The 14,042-nt window shown below is 37.5% G+C and overlaps 1 pseudogene; it reads left to right on the top strand.

Moving 5' to 3' along the window:
• The first annotated feature begins 2,380 nt into the window (after positions 1-2,380).
• On the top strand, positions 2,381-3,027 carry LOC113836992 (annotated as a pseudogene).
• Positions 3,028-14,042: the final 11,015 nt, after the last annotated feature.

Raw genomic sequence — 14,042 nt, 5'->3', positions numbered from 1 at the left:
ACAATACACCTGCCTCTGTCTCTTCAGTCCTTGGATTACAGACATGATCCTCATCTTCATGCCATGATGTTTTATTTATTTATTTTTTCTGCTTCTTGTACTTTATACATAACATTGTTTATAATCTAGTTCTTATATACATTTTCAAACTTCATCAAATTTAAAGTCCAGGCATGTTCTGTGATATCTGTTTATGGTATTGATTTTCATTCTTTTTAAAATTTTTATTTAATTAAAAGCAATCATATTTACAACCAGTCCCGGTTCCCTCTGCCTCCTGTCCTCCCATTCTTACCACCAACTCCACATTCCACCCATATTCACTCCTAGGAATGGTGAGACCTCCCATGGAGGATCATCAAAGTCTATGGCATTATTGGGCACAGGACCCAGGCCTTCCATGCATATTAGGATGAGAGAGTATCCCTCCATAGGGATTGGGTTCCTCAAGCCATTCATGCAGTAAGGATCAGCACTGGTTCCACTGGCAAAGGCCCCATAGATTTTCCAGGCCCCCAAACTGACACCTACATTCAGCAGGCCTGGTTCAATCTTATGCTGGTTCCCGAGCTGTCTGACTGGTGTGTGTGAGATTCCACTTGCTCAGGTCAGCTGTTTGTGTGGGATTCCCAGCATGGACTTGACACATCGTTACTCAAGCATATTTTTCCCATTTGTATGTCAACAATCTCTGATGTTGTATGCCGGTCTTCATAAAATTTTTTGATTTAGGATGGCTGTATCCCTTTCTCGAGAGATTTTTACCTCTCCATGATGTCAGCAAGAACATTTTTATAATCATTTTTTTTACTTTTTAAAACCATCTTTTCTCATTTTACATACCAATCCCAGTTCGTACTACCTCCCCTTCTCCTACTCTCTCACCCTCCTCCCTCCATTCTCCACCAACTCCTCAGAGATGGTAAGGTTTCCCATGGGGAGTCAAGGAAATCTGGCATATCTCTTTGAGGCAGGACCAACCCCCCAAATCTAGGTCAAGCAATGTATGTCTGCAAAGAGAAAAGTCTCCAAAAAGCCTGTTCAATCACTAGGGATACATTCTGATCCCACTGTCAGTGGCCCCATAGACTTCCCAAGCCACACAACTGTCACCCACCTTCAGAGGGACTAGTTTGATTTTATCAGGTCTCTCCATTGTCAGTCTGCAGTCAGTGAGCTCCCACTAGCTCAGGTCAGATGTTTCTGTGGGTATCCCCAGATGATTTTGGCCTCTTGCTCATGTTCTTGTTCTTCCCTCTCTTTGACTGGATTCAAAGAGCTCAGCCTAGTGCTTAGCTGTGGATGTCTGGATCTGCTTGCACCAGTCAATGGATGATGTTTCTATGATGATAATACAGTAAGTCAGCAATCTGACTATAGGGGAAGGCCAGCTCAGGCACACTGTCCACTAATGCTCAGGGTCTTAGCTGCGGTCATTTCTGTGGACTCCTAAGATTATCATAATCCCATTTTAATATTTCTAATTCATAAATTATTCTAGAATGTGCATTTCTGTGAAAAACACTCTTGTTAGTGTTGATCTATAGTTATTAGTTCTTGATGATTCCAAGTACCTTGTATTCCTCTTCTGATTCCCCAAAATTTAATCACTCTTTCACTTCCTGAAATTGTGTGGAGGATATTTTCTAGTATCTGTGGGTTTACCTTTGTTTTGAGATGAAAACTTCTCTGATCCCAGGATTAGATTAAAGTTCTCTAGGCTTCTCTCAGAGGTAATTCTGGGCTGCTCTTTGTATTTATGTCCAATGTTTATCCTGGAAACTGGACACCAACTGTCTGATGAATTATTCCTTTTCCTCAGTATAAGATAGGCTTTGCAGATGGGAGAGAATGAACAAATTTGACCAAGTTTCTCTCTCTCTCTCTCTCTCTCTCTGTCTCTGTCTCTGTCTCTCTCTCCCTCTCTCTGTCCCTATCTCATCTATCTCTCTCTGTTTTTCCTCTTTCCCCTCTACCCTTGTTCCTTTTATTAATGTTTTCTTCCTTTTGTTGTTGTGATTTATTTGAGCATATCTTAGCATTTCATCAGGACTGTCATATGAGATAGCTCTTAGGTTTCTGCAAAAGTCAACTGATTTATCAATTTTTCTGGATTTTCACCACAGCTGCTATTAAAGTATATAGTAGATCTGTTGTAGAGCTATAAGTAAAGATCCTTCAGTGATTCCTCATGCTCTCTGTGATGGTATATTTGCCTGTTTATCAAACCAGCCACTATACCAAAACTGCCCAGGAATCTGCTTTTGAATTTGCTAACTGCTTTTCATGGGGCCCTCTATCCTAACCCACCTGCTCAGAATTCATAAACCAGACACTTACAGTGAGAAAAGAGTTACATCTGATGGGTAGGGGGAGCAAGATGAAGTCACAGATCCATGTCATCATGTCCATACTCCTCTGGATGTCTGGTGAGAAATTAACAACCTTTGTAATCTTCTCTGAGTCAGTGTGTTGCTGGGTGTAATTTTATTTTATTTTTGGGTTTTTTGAGGCAGGGTTTCTCTCAGGGTGCAAAATTTTATATGCCATGATACTCTGACAATATATCATTACAAAGGTCATTAAATGACAAATTTCATATGGTTAGAATTCTGTGTTTTTATTATACATGAACACTGCTATTTCTGATTACAGGTGCCTGTGGAGATATTGTGATGACCCAGTCTCCAACTTGCCTGGCTGTATCAGCAGGAGAGAAGGTAACCATCAGCTGCAGGTCCAGTCAGAGTCTCTTTTACAATGTGAACAATAAGAACCTCTTGTCCTGGTACCAGCAGAAACCAGGGCAGTCTCCTAAACTGCTGATCTACTCTGCATGCATCCACTCTGCACACTGGTGTCCCTGATGGCTTCATAGGCAGTGGATCTGAAAGAGATTACACTCTCACCATCAGCAGTGTCCAGGATGAAGGCATGGGAATTTATTTCTGTCAGCAGAGCTCCATCCCTATTCCCACAGTGCTTCAGACTCCAACAAAAACCTCCTCTGTGTTTCTCACCAGCTGACTGTACCACACAGCCCTGTACCTCACACTTCCTCCTTCTGCCTGAAGCACTGATGAAAACATATGCAGATCCCAGCAAATCACCATGGGTTCAATCTCTCTGAAGTTTTTTTGGTATGAAAAACCTTTATAAAAAATGCAAAGGAGAACTCACTATCAGTTTTCTATTCCTTATGTAACCTAGTATCCCAAACTTTATTGCTTGAATATGAGGGATTTATTTTCTCATTGTTCTGAATTCTGGTCTCCTATATAGCATGCTTTGGCCGGAAATGATGATGATGGCAAGCTTATTTTAGTTTAGAAGAGCTAGGAAAATGTGTTTCCTATTTTGCTAGATTATAGAGTGCTTTTACTGGTGCCTTTTCTTCTGTTTTTTTTTTAATTTCCATAAATTCTTTAATCATTTGTTACATTTTAGATAATTAATTAGCTTTATTTGTGTACAGACTTTTGAATGTTTCTGGGTGTACATGTGACATGGCATAATTGCCCAAGCCAGAGAACACTTGGAATTGATTGTCTTTGTCTTTGCATTCTAGTGATCACATTCTGGTCTGATTTTAGGCTTGGTGATACTTGATCCATCTTATTATTTAATCAAACTTGTTGCTCTTTAAGATATTTTATTGATGTATATTCAATTTTCTTAATATTTTCTAAATTATTAAGAAATATTATTGTATTTTCTTAATAGCAATGACACCTGTCTTCCATATTTCTACTTCCCTTTCCTGCCATCTTTACATACCCTTGTCCCTCTTTTACTTTCATCTCTCTGTCTTATACATGCACACACATCCATATATGTATATGCACATATACATATATACACACAGAGATACACACATATCTACATTTGTTCACATAAATATACTCATATATAAATACATAAATACACTCATATATAAACACACACATACACACATAAACTTTACAAACTTAGAATCCACATACATAGTATTCATAAAGGAGGGGAAATATCATATTTCATGCCCTTGTTCCTGGGGCTGTGTATACCTCTGAAGTCTCCATATCTCATTACCAGTGATGTACAGTGAGAAACTTCCCTTAACTCCAATGATAGGTATAATTTTGTGTAAGCAAATGCTGCCTTCAGTTTTACATTTCATATCAGTGAACAAAGCTTAGTGTTTTGAGAGGGGGATATTTTGTGCTCCTAGAGTATAGGTGGTTAAGCTTAGAAAAGCCTCAAATAAATCAAAAGACGGACCTAAAGCAACAGATATGACTCATAATTCATAAATACAAGATCATGAAAAATCTATTAAAAATGATGTTCCCAAATGATTTCCAAAAAAAATCCCTCAAGAACAAAAATCTAACATATGAAATAGTTAAAATATTGGGTGGAGATTTCAAAAATATATTCATAAAATGGTGAGTCATCATAAAAGATACAAATAAAAATTTATTCAGTTAAGGCTTTAGGGAGAAAAGCTAGTAATAAATCAGAAAATATATGCAAGATGAGTAAAACAATCAGCTTCATGGCAGTAAAAGTGAAGAAGAGGGAAAACACAATTGATTTTCTGGGAATTAAATTTCAATGTATGAAATACAACACAGAGAACAAATAAATCACCAACAGTCATAATAAAACAGAAGAAAGAGTATTCTGGATGAAGTTTGAATTAGAGAAAACATAGCAATAGAATGTCATTGGTAAAAATAAATTTATGGGTATAACAACAAAAAAAACATTCTAGCATATGATGAAAAGACCCAAAGCAAGGATCATAAGATATTGAAGATAAGAAAACCAAAGACATAGGAAATGTATTGAGTGAAAGGAGAACAGAAAATTTCATATAAAGGGGGAAAAGGGAAAACAAAGAGAGGCATTTAGTTGCCTAAATGGATAGCAATGGAGGAGAGCTTCCCCATGGCCCCGATTGTGTCTATAATGTAAAAAATACAAAGTAAATAATCAATGTAAAAGGTCTTATGGGAAAATGCCAACTCAACTTCAAGACAAACATATCACAAAGACGTCTGAATTCTTGTTAGAAACTTTAAAGGCCCGAAAACTTAGAACAATGTATTCAAGTTACTGATATTAAGTAATTGTTAAATAAATGAGAATGTTCAGTGGAATTGTATGTTAAATTGAAGAAGACATGGGACATTAGATGACAATCATAAATGAAGGCATTTCATGACTATGAAGACAGCAATGCAGAAGATAATATATAAATACTAGGCATAAAGACAAAAGAGTGTTTTAACCATGAGAGCACAGACAAAATATTCATGTCTTCAGGGGAATAGATGAACAATAGTCATTGGGAAAGGGGCCCAATGTGCCCAACACTGTAAGTCAAAAAATTTCAATGTAGCTCAGGAATGGTGAAAAAGGAAAACAAACAAGAATTTATTCCACCAAGGAACCCAAACGAAATTATAGAAATTAATAAAGCATTTCTTAATAACCTTATGTTACCAGAATGCAGCAATAAAGTTGCAGATATTGTTGGACTAGTTTTGAAAACTATATCTCAATGTCTGTTTTCTCCAAAAAACACACCTAACTGGTAATGACACACATGTGCTGAGAATCTAGTGATGGAAATAAATCTACCTAGAGAATAGGGTCTCAAGCACAGCTCTGGTGCTATCTGGTATAGTAGAATCTAAACAAACCTTAAACAGATAAAGAAAGCAATACAGGAAATGAGACACAGAAAGGATATAACAATTCCAAATGAATACACAACAAAATTGGTAATGAAATTTTATAAAACAAAGCAGGACACTATGAACATAGAAAGTCAGATACACCTTGATATAATGGAAGATGCTATTTTCAGTATACAACTCTTAGGATTCAAACTTAGAACCACCAGATAAATTTTAGAATTGAACAGCATGGGAAAGAATGAATGACACAGACATCTAAAATTTATCTAGAATGTATATATGTATACATAATTAACATAAGGATCACCCCTGCTAACTCTTGATAATGAAATCTAGGAACAATATAACCAAGTCAGTTGCAATTCAGGGTTGAAAGGTTAGCTCCCTTTCATCTATTATCACTAAATGCAAGTCAGCATGAAGTGCTTAAGACACAGAAATCCTATCATTCTTTCCATGAAGAAAACTCACCTAAACTCATAATAAAATCCCTGAGGGATTAGGAGTAGAAGGATCATTCCTGAATATAACAAAGAATAAAGGGCTAATTCAGTGGTGTCTAAACGCATGTTTGTAGTTTCTGCTATCCTTGGTACAGAGAAAGACAAAGTTGCTCATCAGCTTTCAATAATGGAGCATGGAATCTCAGAGCCAGAAGTTCTTAATTGCATGAAACTGACATTTTTCCCTACCATCTTCATTGAAAACATCAAAAAATTCTGCCAACAGTTCACAGACAGCTGATGGATCACACAGTTCTATGAATTATGTGGAGACACAGGAATACCGAGATTGTTTTTTGTGGAAATCTTTACTAAGTTGGAACAAAACTATGTGAATTGTGAAGAGTTGGATGCCTGTAGCAGTATGGGGAACTACTTGGTCAAAGCATGTAAGTCAAGTTTCTCCTTGAAAAGGATGCTAAGAAGACTATGAAGAAGTTGGATAATCTTGGTTTAATATGCAGCTGATCCACACATATGTCCAAGGATGAATGATTGCAGGAAAGCCTGCTGCCTACAGTATAAAATGGGAGAGAGCATGAGAGAGGCTTCTGCAAGTATATGCATCTGGAGCATCTTGAGATCTGCTAAGGGGACTGTGTGAGGGCCAGCTCAAGAAGCAGAGATCTTGGTCCACATCCCTGAAGCTGTGTTACTGATCCAGAAGCAGAGGTGGTAGAACATGACAGTGACAGTTCTGGGCAAATCTGAGCCAAACTGCTTTTACTATGTGTCTGCTAGAACCCACAACTAACCACCAAACTGAACTGGAACCCAGATACAGAGAAGGATGAGTGAAGAGCAAAGTGGTCCAGACAAGGCTGGTGAAACCCACAGAAACAGCTGACCGAAACATCTGGGAACTCTTGATTCCCATACTGATAGCAGGAATACCAACATGGATTGATCCAGACCCCAGGAACATGGGTTTCAGTTAGGAAACCTCGGAAATCTACAACACCTCCTGTAGTAGTTAAGTTCTTATCCCTGGCATAGGTGTGGACTTTGGGAGCCCATTCCATATAGAGGAATACTCCCTGAGCCAAGACACACGGGGTGGGCCTAGGCCCTATCCCAAAGGTTACAATAGACTCTGATGACACCATATGGTAGGCCTCACCATCCAGGGGGAGCAGAAAGGATATGTGATTGGTAGGGTTTTAGTTGGGGGGTGGTAGGGGAGGATGGGAGCAAGAAGGTAACTGGGATTGTCATGTAAAACACTGCTGTTTCTAATTCAAATAAAAAAATCTGTGTCCATGTGAGTGTACATTTGGGTGTCTGTGTGTCAAATTTTCTAAGCTCACATGTGAAGGGGCATTGTTGTGGAGGTCAGAGGACAGCTAGGATTTAAATGTTTCTTTGTCATTTTGGTCCTGGGGATCAAAGTCGGGCTTGGTGTCAAATGTTTTTGATTTTTGACCCATATTCCTGCCTCTTAAAATCTTTTATTGATGTAAATTCATTTTACACAATTTTCATTGTACACAATTTTCTTAAAAACAATGTTTTTTTCAGTTTGTCATATATTTTTGCCAAATGCACTAACCTTCCCCATTTCTCCATTTTTCTTGGTATAATTTCTTCCCCAGTCTCTCTTCTATTTTTATTTCCATGTCTCTCATACATACACACCCCAGACCCACAGTATCCACATAAACATTTAAAATTGTGCACACATATACACATAGATACACACATATACACATACATGGACACATGCACACACTCATGGACTCATGCAGAAATATATATATATATATGTACACAATACACACATGAAGTTTACATACTTAGAATTCACATATTTAGGATCTACAAAAGGGGGAAATATTGGTAATTGTTTCCTTTGTTTCTGGGACAACATCTCCTTCTTTAGTCTTGGTATATGATTCTAATTCTGGAGATTGATTAATCTTCCTCCACTCTAATGTTGGGTATAATTTTGTGTCTGCAGAACCTGACTTCCTGTATTTGCATTTCATATCAATTAATAAAGCATAATGCTTTTAAGAAGGAATATATTGTGCTCCCATATAAAAAATGTGCTATCTAATTATGTCTATATTTTGAGTAAGAAACTTGTTGAGAACCTATTTTTTAATATGGCAGGGAACCATTGTGTTGCAGATTGCATAAAAATTGCTGAAGATATCCAAATACCTTAAAGCTGAGTGATTCTGGGCAGTGAACCCTTGAATGTAGGTTGCTAAATTTAGCAAAGACTCAAATAAACCCAAAGAGGTACTTAAACCAAGAGATATGAATAATAACAGAAACATAAGATCTTGAGCAATCCTCCAAAAATTATACTTCCAAAGGTTCATAATTCATTCAAGGATTCCACAAAAAGATCTGAAATAGAAAAATGCTGGGTGAAGATTTTAAGAACATACTCAGAAAATGGTGAATTTACACAAAATATACAAGCAAATATTTATTCAGTCAAGAATGAAAGAAGAAAAGCACATATAGGCAAGCATAAGCAAGATGAGTAAAACAATCAGTAATATAGCAAAGTGAGTGAAAAAGGGAAATGTGATTGTAATATTAAATTAAAATTTAATTGTATTAAATACAACAACACACAGTGAAGGGACACTTGTTGTCGTGGCTCTGGTAGTCCTTGCCCTTCTCCCCAATTCCTGTCCCTGTGCAAAAAAAAAAAATAGATTACATTTCTGAAGCTAGCCCCCAAGGTCTATTTGCTTATTTGGCCAATCCCTCATCCTGAGGCTGACTACCATGTTCCAGCTATTAATATAACAGCAATCAGAAGTCTCAATTTCTCTCCTAATTAACATGCCCATTATGACTAAGCACTTCATCCTAACACTGGGTTTCTATATTTATATGCTGCTGTTTTCCTATGTGCTATGTCTTTCTATCCTGAGCCAGTCCTTTCCCCATGCAGGACAAATACTTCTGCCACCTTTCCCTGTTTATATTCCCCTTGTCACTCTTCTTCTATCTTCTGCCTTTTGTCTTATTCCCAGCTGCCTGTCACTCTGGGGCAAACAAATTTCCTTTGTGTTGAGAACTTGGTCTTAGCGGTACTGAACCTATAATTTTCCTTTCACAAAGAACAAAGAAATCACCATAATACTCAATAAAATGGAAGAAACATTATCCTGGGTCAAGGTTGAAATTAAAAATATACCATTGAGACATCATTGATTAAAAATGTATCATCACTATAATGTCAAAGAATTCCAGCATATGATGAAGAGCCCAATACCAAGAATCAAAATAATATAGAAGAGCTTAGATAAAACTAAAGTCACAGGGAACATATTGAGTGAGTGAAAGAACAGCAGAAAAAAATCAAATATTGAGAAAACCTTGGTAAATATAATAAGGCATTTAGTTCCCCAAGTCGTTATTAACAGAGAAGAACCTCTCCATGTCCTAGATTGTGTCTATAATGTAAAAAATTCAAAGGAAAGAGTCAATGTCAAAAGACATAATGGAAAACTGTCAAGTCAATTCCAAAGGGAAACACATCAGAATGAGATCTGAACTCCCATTCCAAACCTTGAAGACCAGAAAATCATGGAACATTATATTTCATTCCCTTCTAGTAGATAACTGCTAAATAATTTATCTATTTGCAGTAAAATTGTTTTTTAAATTGTGGGAGAGATAAGGACATTACAAGAAAATGACACCTAAGGCAGTTCATGACCATGAAGATAGGCTTGCAGAAGATAATATAAAGAGATTATGTACACAAAGCCAGAAACTGCAATATAGTTGGGGAGTAGTAGAAAAGGAAAACAAACAAATCAACAATAATCTAATACCCCAAGACATCACCCAAAATTATAAAAATGTATTAAAAATCTAATAAGACCCCAATTCAGCAAGAATTATAGAAATGTTGTTGTGATAGGTTAAAAAGCAATATCTCTGTCTATTTTCTCTAAGAAACACACCTATGTGGTAACAATACACACATGATGAGAGTCAAATGATGGAAGTAAACCTCCCAAGATAATGGGGGCCCAAAACCAATCTGGCACAGCTCTGCTAATAGCTATTAAATTAGAATATGATCAATTATGAATCAAGCTGATAGAGACAGCCATAAATAAAACTAGTCACCAAAAGTATATAGCAATTCCAAATGTATACACATCAAACTTTTGGGCTCCAGTTTAAAAAAAAATGGAAAGATTCTGGGAGGTTCTGCTGGTCAGAAGTTGTGGTCTACCCTGGCATGGCAGCTCTCTCTGAGCTTGGAAACATGGAGTTATCTCTAGATGTCAATGTCCGACTTACCTCTAGAGCCACCCATGACACTGTTCCGGGCTGAGACTTCCCCCTGTTGCCCAAATGATAATTAGAGAGTTTGCTACCAGCTGGTTTTTTTTTTTTTACATAGTAATGTGTTTCTACAGATAATAACTAAAAGTTGTACAAGGAACTTTATGAGTGGATCATTCCTTTTAAGCCATTCATGTAATACCAGGACAACTGTCCCCATCCTTTACATCTCCCTTTCCTCTGCAAAAAATTCGAGATGCCTCACTGAAGCTGTGTCCAAGAAGACTATTTGCATTGTGTACACAGGGCATCTAAAGTTCTCTGTTTCTGCTTCTGTTCTTTGTCCTCATGGACAGGTGACAACCTCCCCACAAGGAAACAGGTTGACTCACAGATGGACATGGAAGTTCACTTTTCCTAATACATTAGTAGGGTATAATTTCAGCACATTGCTCTCTTCTTTAGATTCAAAGTGAAAACCACAAGAGAAAGTTTAGATATGAACAGCATGAGAAATGAATGGCCAACACCATATCTAAAATAAATTCTATCATGTTTACTTATGTATTATGTATCATTCCTAGCATCCCATCAACCTTCTAAAATAGAGTTCATTTTAAGTCAAAATGTAAGTAAGTCTTAAACAGAATAAGAGAATTAAATGAAACTAGATACCAGTACAGAGAAAAATTACAGGGACTAAATTAGAATTCATACTAAGTGTCCTGTTGAAACTGCACCAACAGTGGGTAGATATACCAGTTGGTCTTGCGGATAGAGAGAATAAACCAAGAGTTTTAGCTGGTACATGGATCTGAGTGACCCTGTTGGAGGTCAGGTGGTAATGCACCACTGTTGGGACAGCTTTTTAAAAATAAAGATCCACTACATAGCCATGCATGAACACCACAAGAGCAACAAGTCAGAGTTAGATGCCCAGAACATACAAGAAGAGCATATAAGATGGTGTTTTTTTACACCAAACCATTAACTACTCACATTTGATATGAATTTTGGGCAGTCACCACATCGGAGGACAATGATTAGCAAGGTTTAATTCAAAAGTGCTTTACCTAAGCAACAGTGGGAGGGAAGTGCTCATCTGAGCCACAGTTTACAGATTAGATATTTGGTTTTCATTTCTTGTGTAATGGAACATCAGGTCTTGTAGTACAAATAAGAAAAATCCAGAAACAGATACTGTGGTCCCATCTAGAGATCAGCAATGCAAAGCAGCTCACCACTATCTCTTACCTCTACCTAAGACTTGAAAGGACAATACTGGCTCCATGGATCCTCTGCATGGCTGGAGACAGAATTGCCAGTGGCTGGAGGTTGAATACCTGAGAATGAATACTGAATGCCATGCTCCTATGTTTGTTTTAGAGTTTATATTTTTTAATTTTTTGATTTTAATTAGAAAGAAAATTATTTTACATGTCAATCCCAAGTCCCTCTTGCTCGAATCCTCCTCTGCCCCCCCAAGTAACACCCTACCTATATCATACCCTTTCTGCTCCCCAGGGAAGGTGAGGTATTCCATAGGGGGTCTTCTAAGTCTGTCATATTCTTTGGGATAGGGCCTAGGCCAACCATTTGGGTCTAGGCTCTGTGCACTTCATCAGCCTGGTATGGACCCCTATGATCATCTGTCCTCCTTCTTGGAAACTGGATTTCAGTTCAGTTCAAGGTTTATCTGTGGATGTCTGCTTCTATTTCCACTAGCTGCTGGATGAAGGATATACAATGACATATGATTTAGTCATCAATCTCAGTATCAAGAAAGGGCATTTAATGAAGCCTCACCTCTATTGCTTACATTGCTAGTTGGTGTCATCTTTGTAGCTCTCCAAACATTTCCCTAGTGCATGATTTCACTTTAAACTTATAATGTCTCCTTGTATACTTGCTTCTCTGGCAGTGTGGATTGTAGGCTGGTAATCCTTTACTCTAGATCTAAAATCCACATATGAGAGACTACATACCATGTTTGTCTTTTTGTGATTTGGTTACCTCGCTCAGAATGGTTTCTTCTGGTAACATTCACTTGCCTGAGAAACTCAAGTTTCCATTGTTATTTTTCCCCTCTGAGTAGTACTGCATAGTGTAAATGTACCACATTTTCTCTATCCATTCTTCATTGAGGGACATGTAGAATATTTCCAGGTTTTGGATATTACAAATAGTGCTGCTATGAACATTATTGAACAGATGTCCTTGTTGTATGAATGTGATTCCTTAGAGTATATGCCTAAGAGTGGTATTGCTGGATCTTGTGGTAGACTGATTCCCATTTTCCTGAGGAACCTGCATACTGATTTCCAAAGTGGCTGTAGGTGTTGGGATTCCCACCAGCAATGGAAGAGTGTTCCCCTTTCTACACCTCCTCCACTCCAGCATAAACTGTCATTGGTGTTTTTGATTTTAGCCATTCTGACAGGTGTAATATGGTGTCTCAGAGTTGTTTTGATTTGCATTTCCCTGATGGCTAAGGATGTTGAACACTTTCTTATGTGTCTTTCAGCCATTTTAGATTCCTCTACTGAGGACCTCTTTACGTAGTTCTCTACCTCACTTTTTCATTGGATTATTTGGTGTTTTGGAGACTACCTTCTTGAGTTCTTTGTAAATTTTGGAGATCAGCCCTCTGTCACATGTGGGATTGGAGAATATTTTGTCCCAATCTGTGGGCTGTAATTTTGTGTTGTTGACTGTGTCCTTTGCCTTACAGAAGCTTGTAAGTTTCAGGAGGTCCCATTTATTATTTGTCCATCTCAGTGTCTGTGCTACTGGTGTTATGTTCAGGACAAAGGGTCCTGTACCAATTCATTCAAGGGTAACTCCCAATTTATCTTCTAAGCATTTCAGTGTGGATGGATTTATGTTGAGGTCTTTGATCCATTTGGACTTCAGTTTTCTGCAAGGAGACAGGTTTGGATCTATCTGCAGTTTTCTGCATGTCCACATCCAGTTATGCCAGCACCATTTGTTGAAGATGCTTTCTTTATTCCATTGTATAGTTTTAGCTTCTTTGTAAAAAACCAGGTTTTTATAGGTGTGTGGGTTAATATCAGGGCTTTCAACTCAATTCCATTTGTCTACCTGTCTATTTTTGTGCTAATACCAAGCTGTTTTCAGGACTATATCTCTATATTAGAGCTTGAAATCAGGGATGGTGATGTCTCTGGAAGTTCTTTTATTGTACATGGTTGTTTTGGCTATCCTGGCTCTTTTGTTTTGCCGTATAAAGTTGAGAGTTGTTTTTTCAATGTCTGTGAAGAGTTGTGCAGGAATTTTGATGGTGATTGCATTGAATCTGTAGATTGCTTTTGGAGAGATCGCCATTTTTACTATGTTGATCCTACTTATCCAAGAACATGGGAGTTCCTTCCATTTTTTGGTATCTTCTTTAATTTCTTTCTTTAAAGACTCAAAATTCTTATGATACAGGTCTTTCACATTTTTAGTTAGTGTTACCCCAAGGTATTTTATGTTGTTTGTGGCAATTGTAAAGGGTGATGTTTCTCTGATTTCTTTCTCAGCACTTTTATCATCAATATATAGAAGGGCTACTGATTTTTTGAAT

Source organism: Cricetulus griseus, chromosome 8, assembly GCF_003668045.3.
Source record: "Cricetulus griseus strain 17A/GY chromosome 8, alternate assembly CriGri-PICRH-1.0, whole genome shotgun sequence".
Taxonomy (NCBI): domain Eukaryota; kingdom Metazoa; phylum Chordata; class Mammalia; order Rodentia; family Cricetidae; genus Cricetulus; species Cricetulus griseus.
This window is presented reverse-complemented; position numbering and strand designations above follow the sequence as displayed.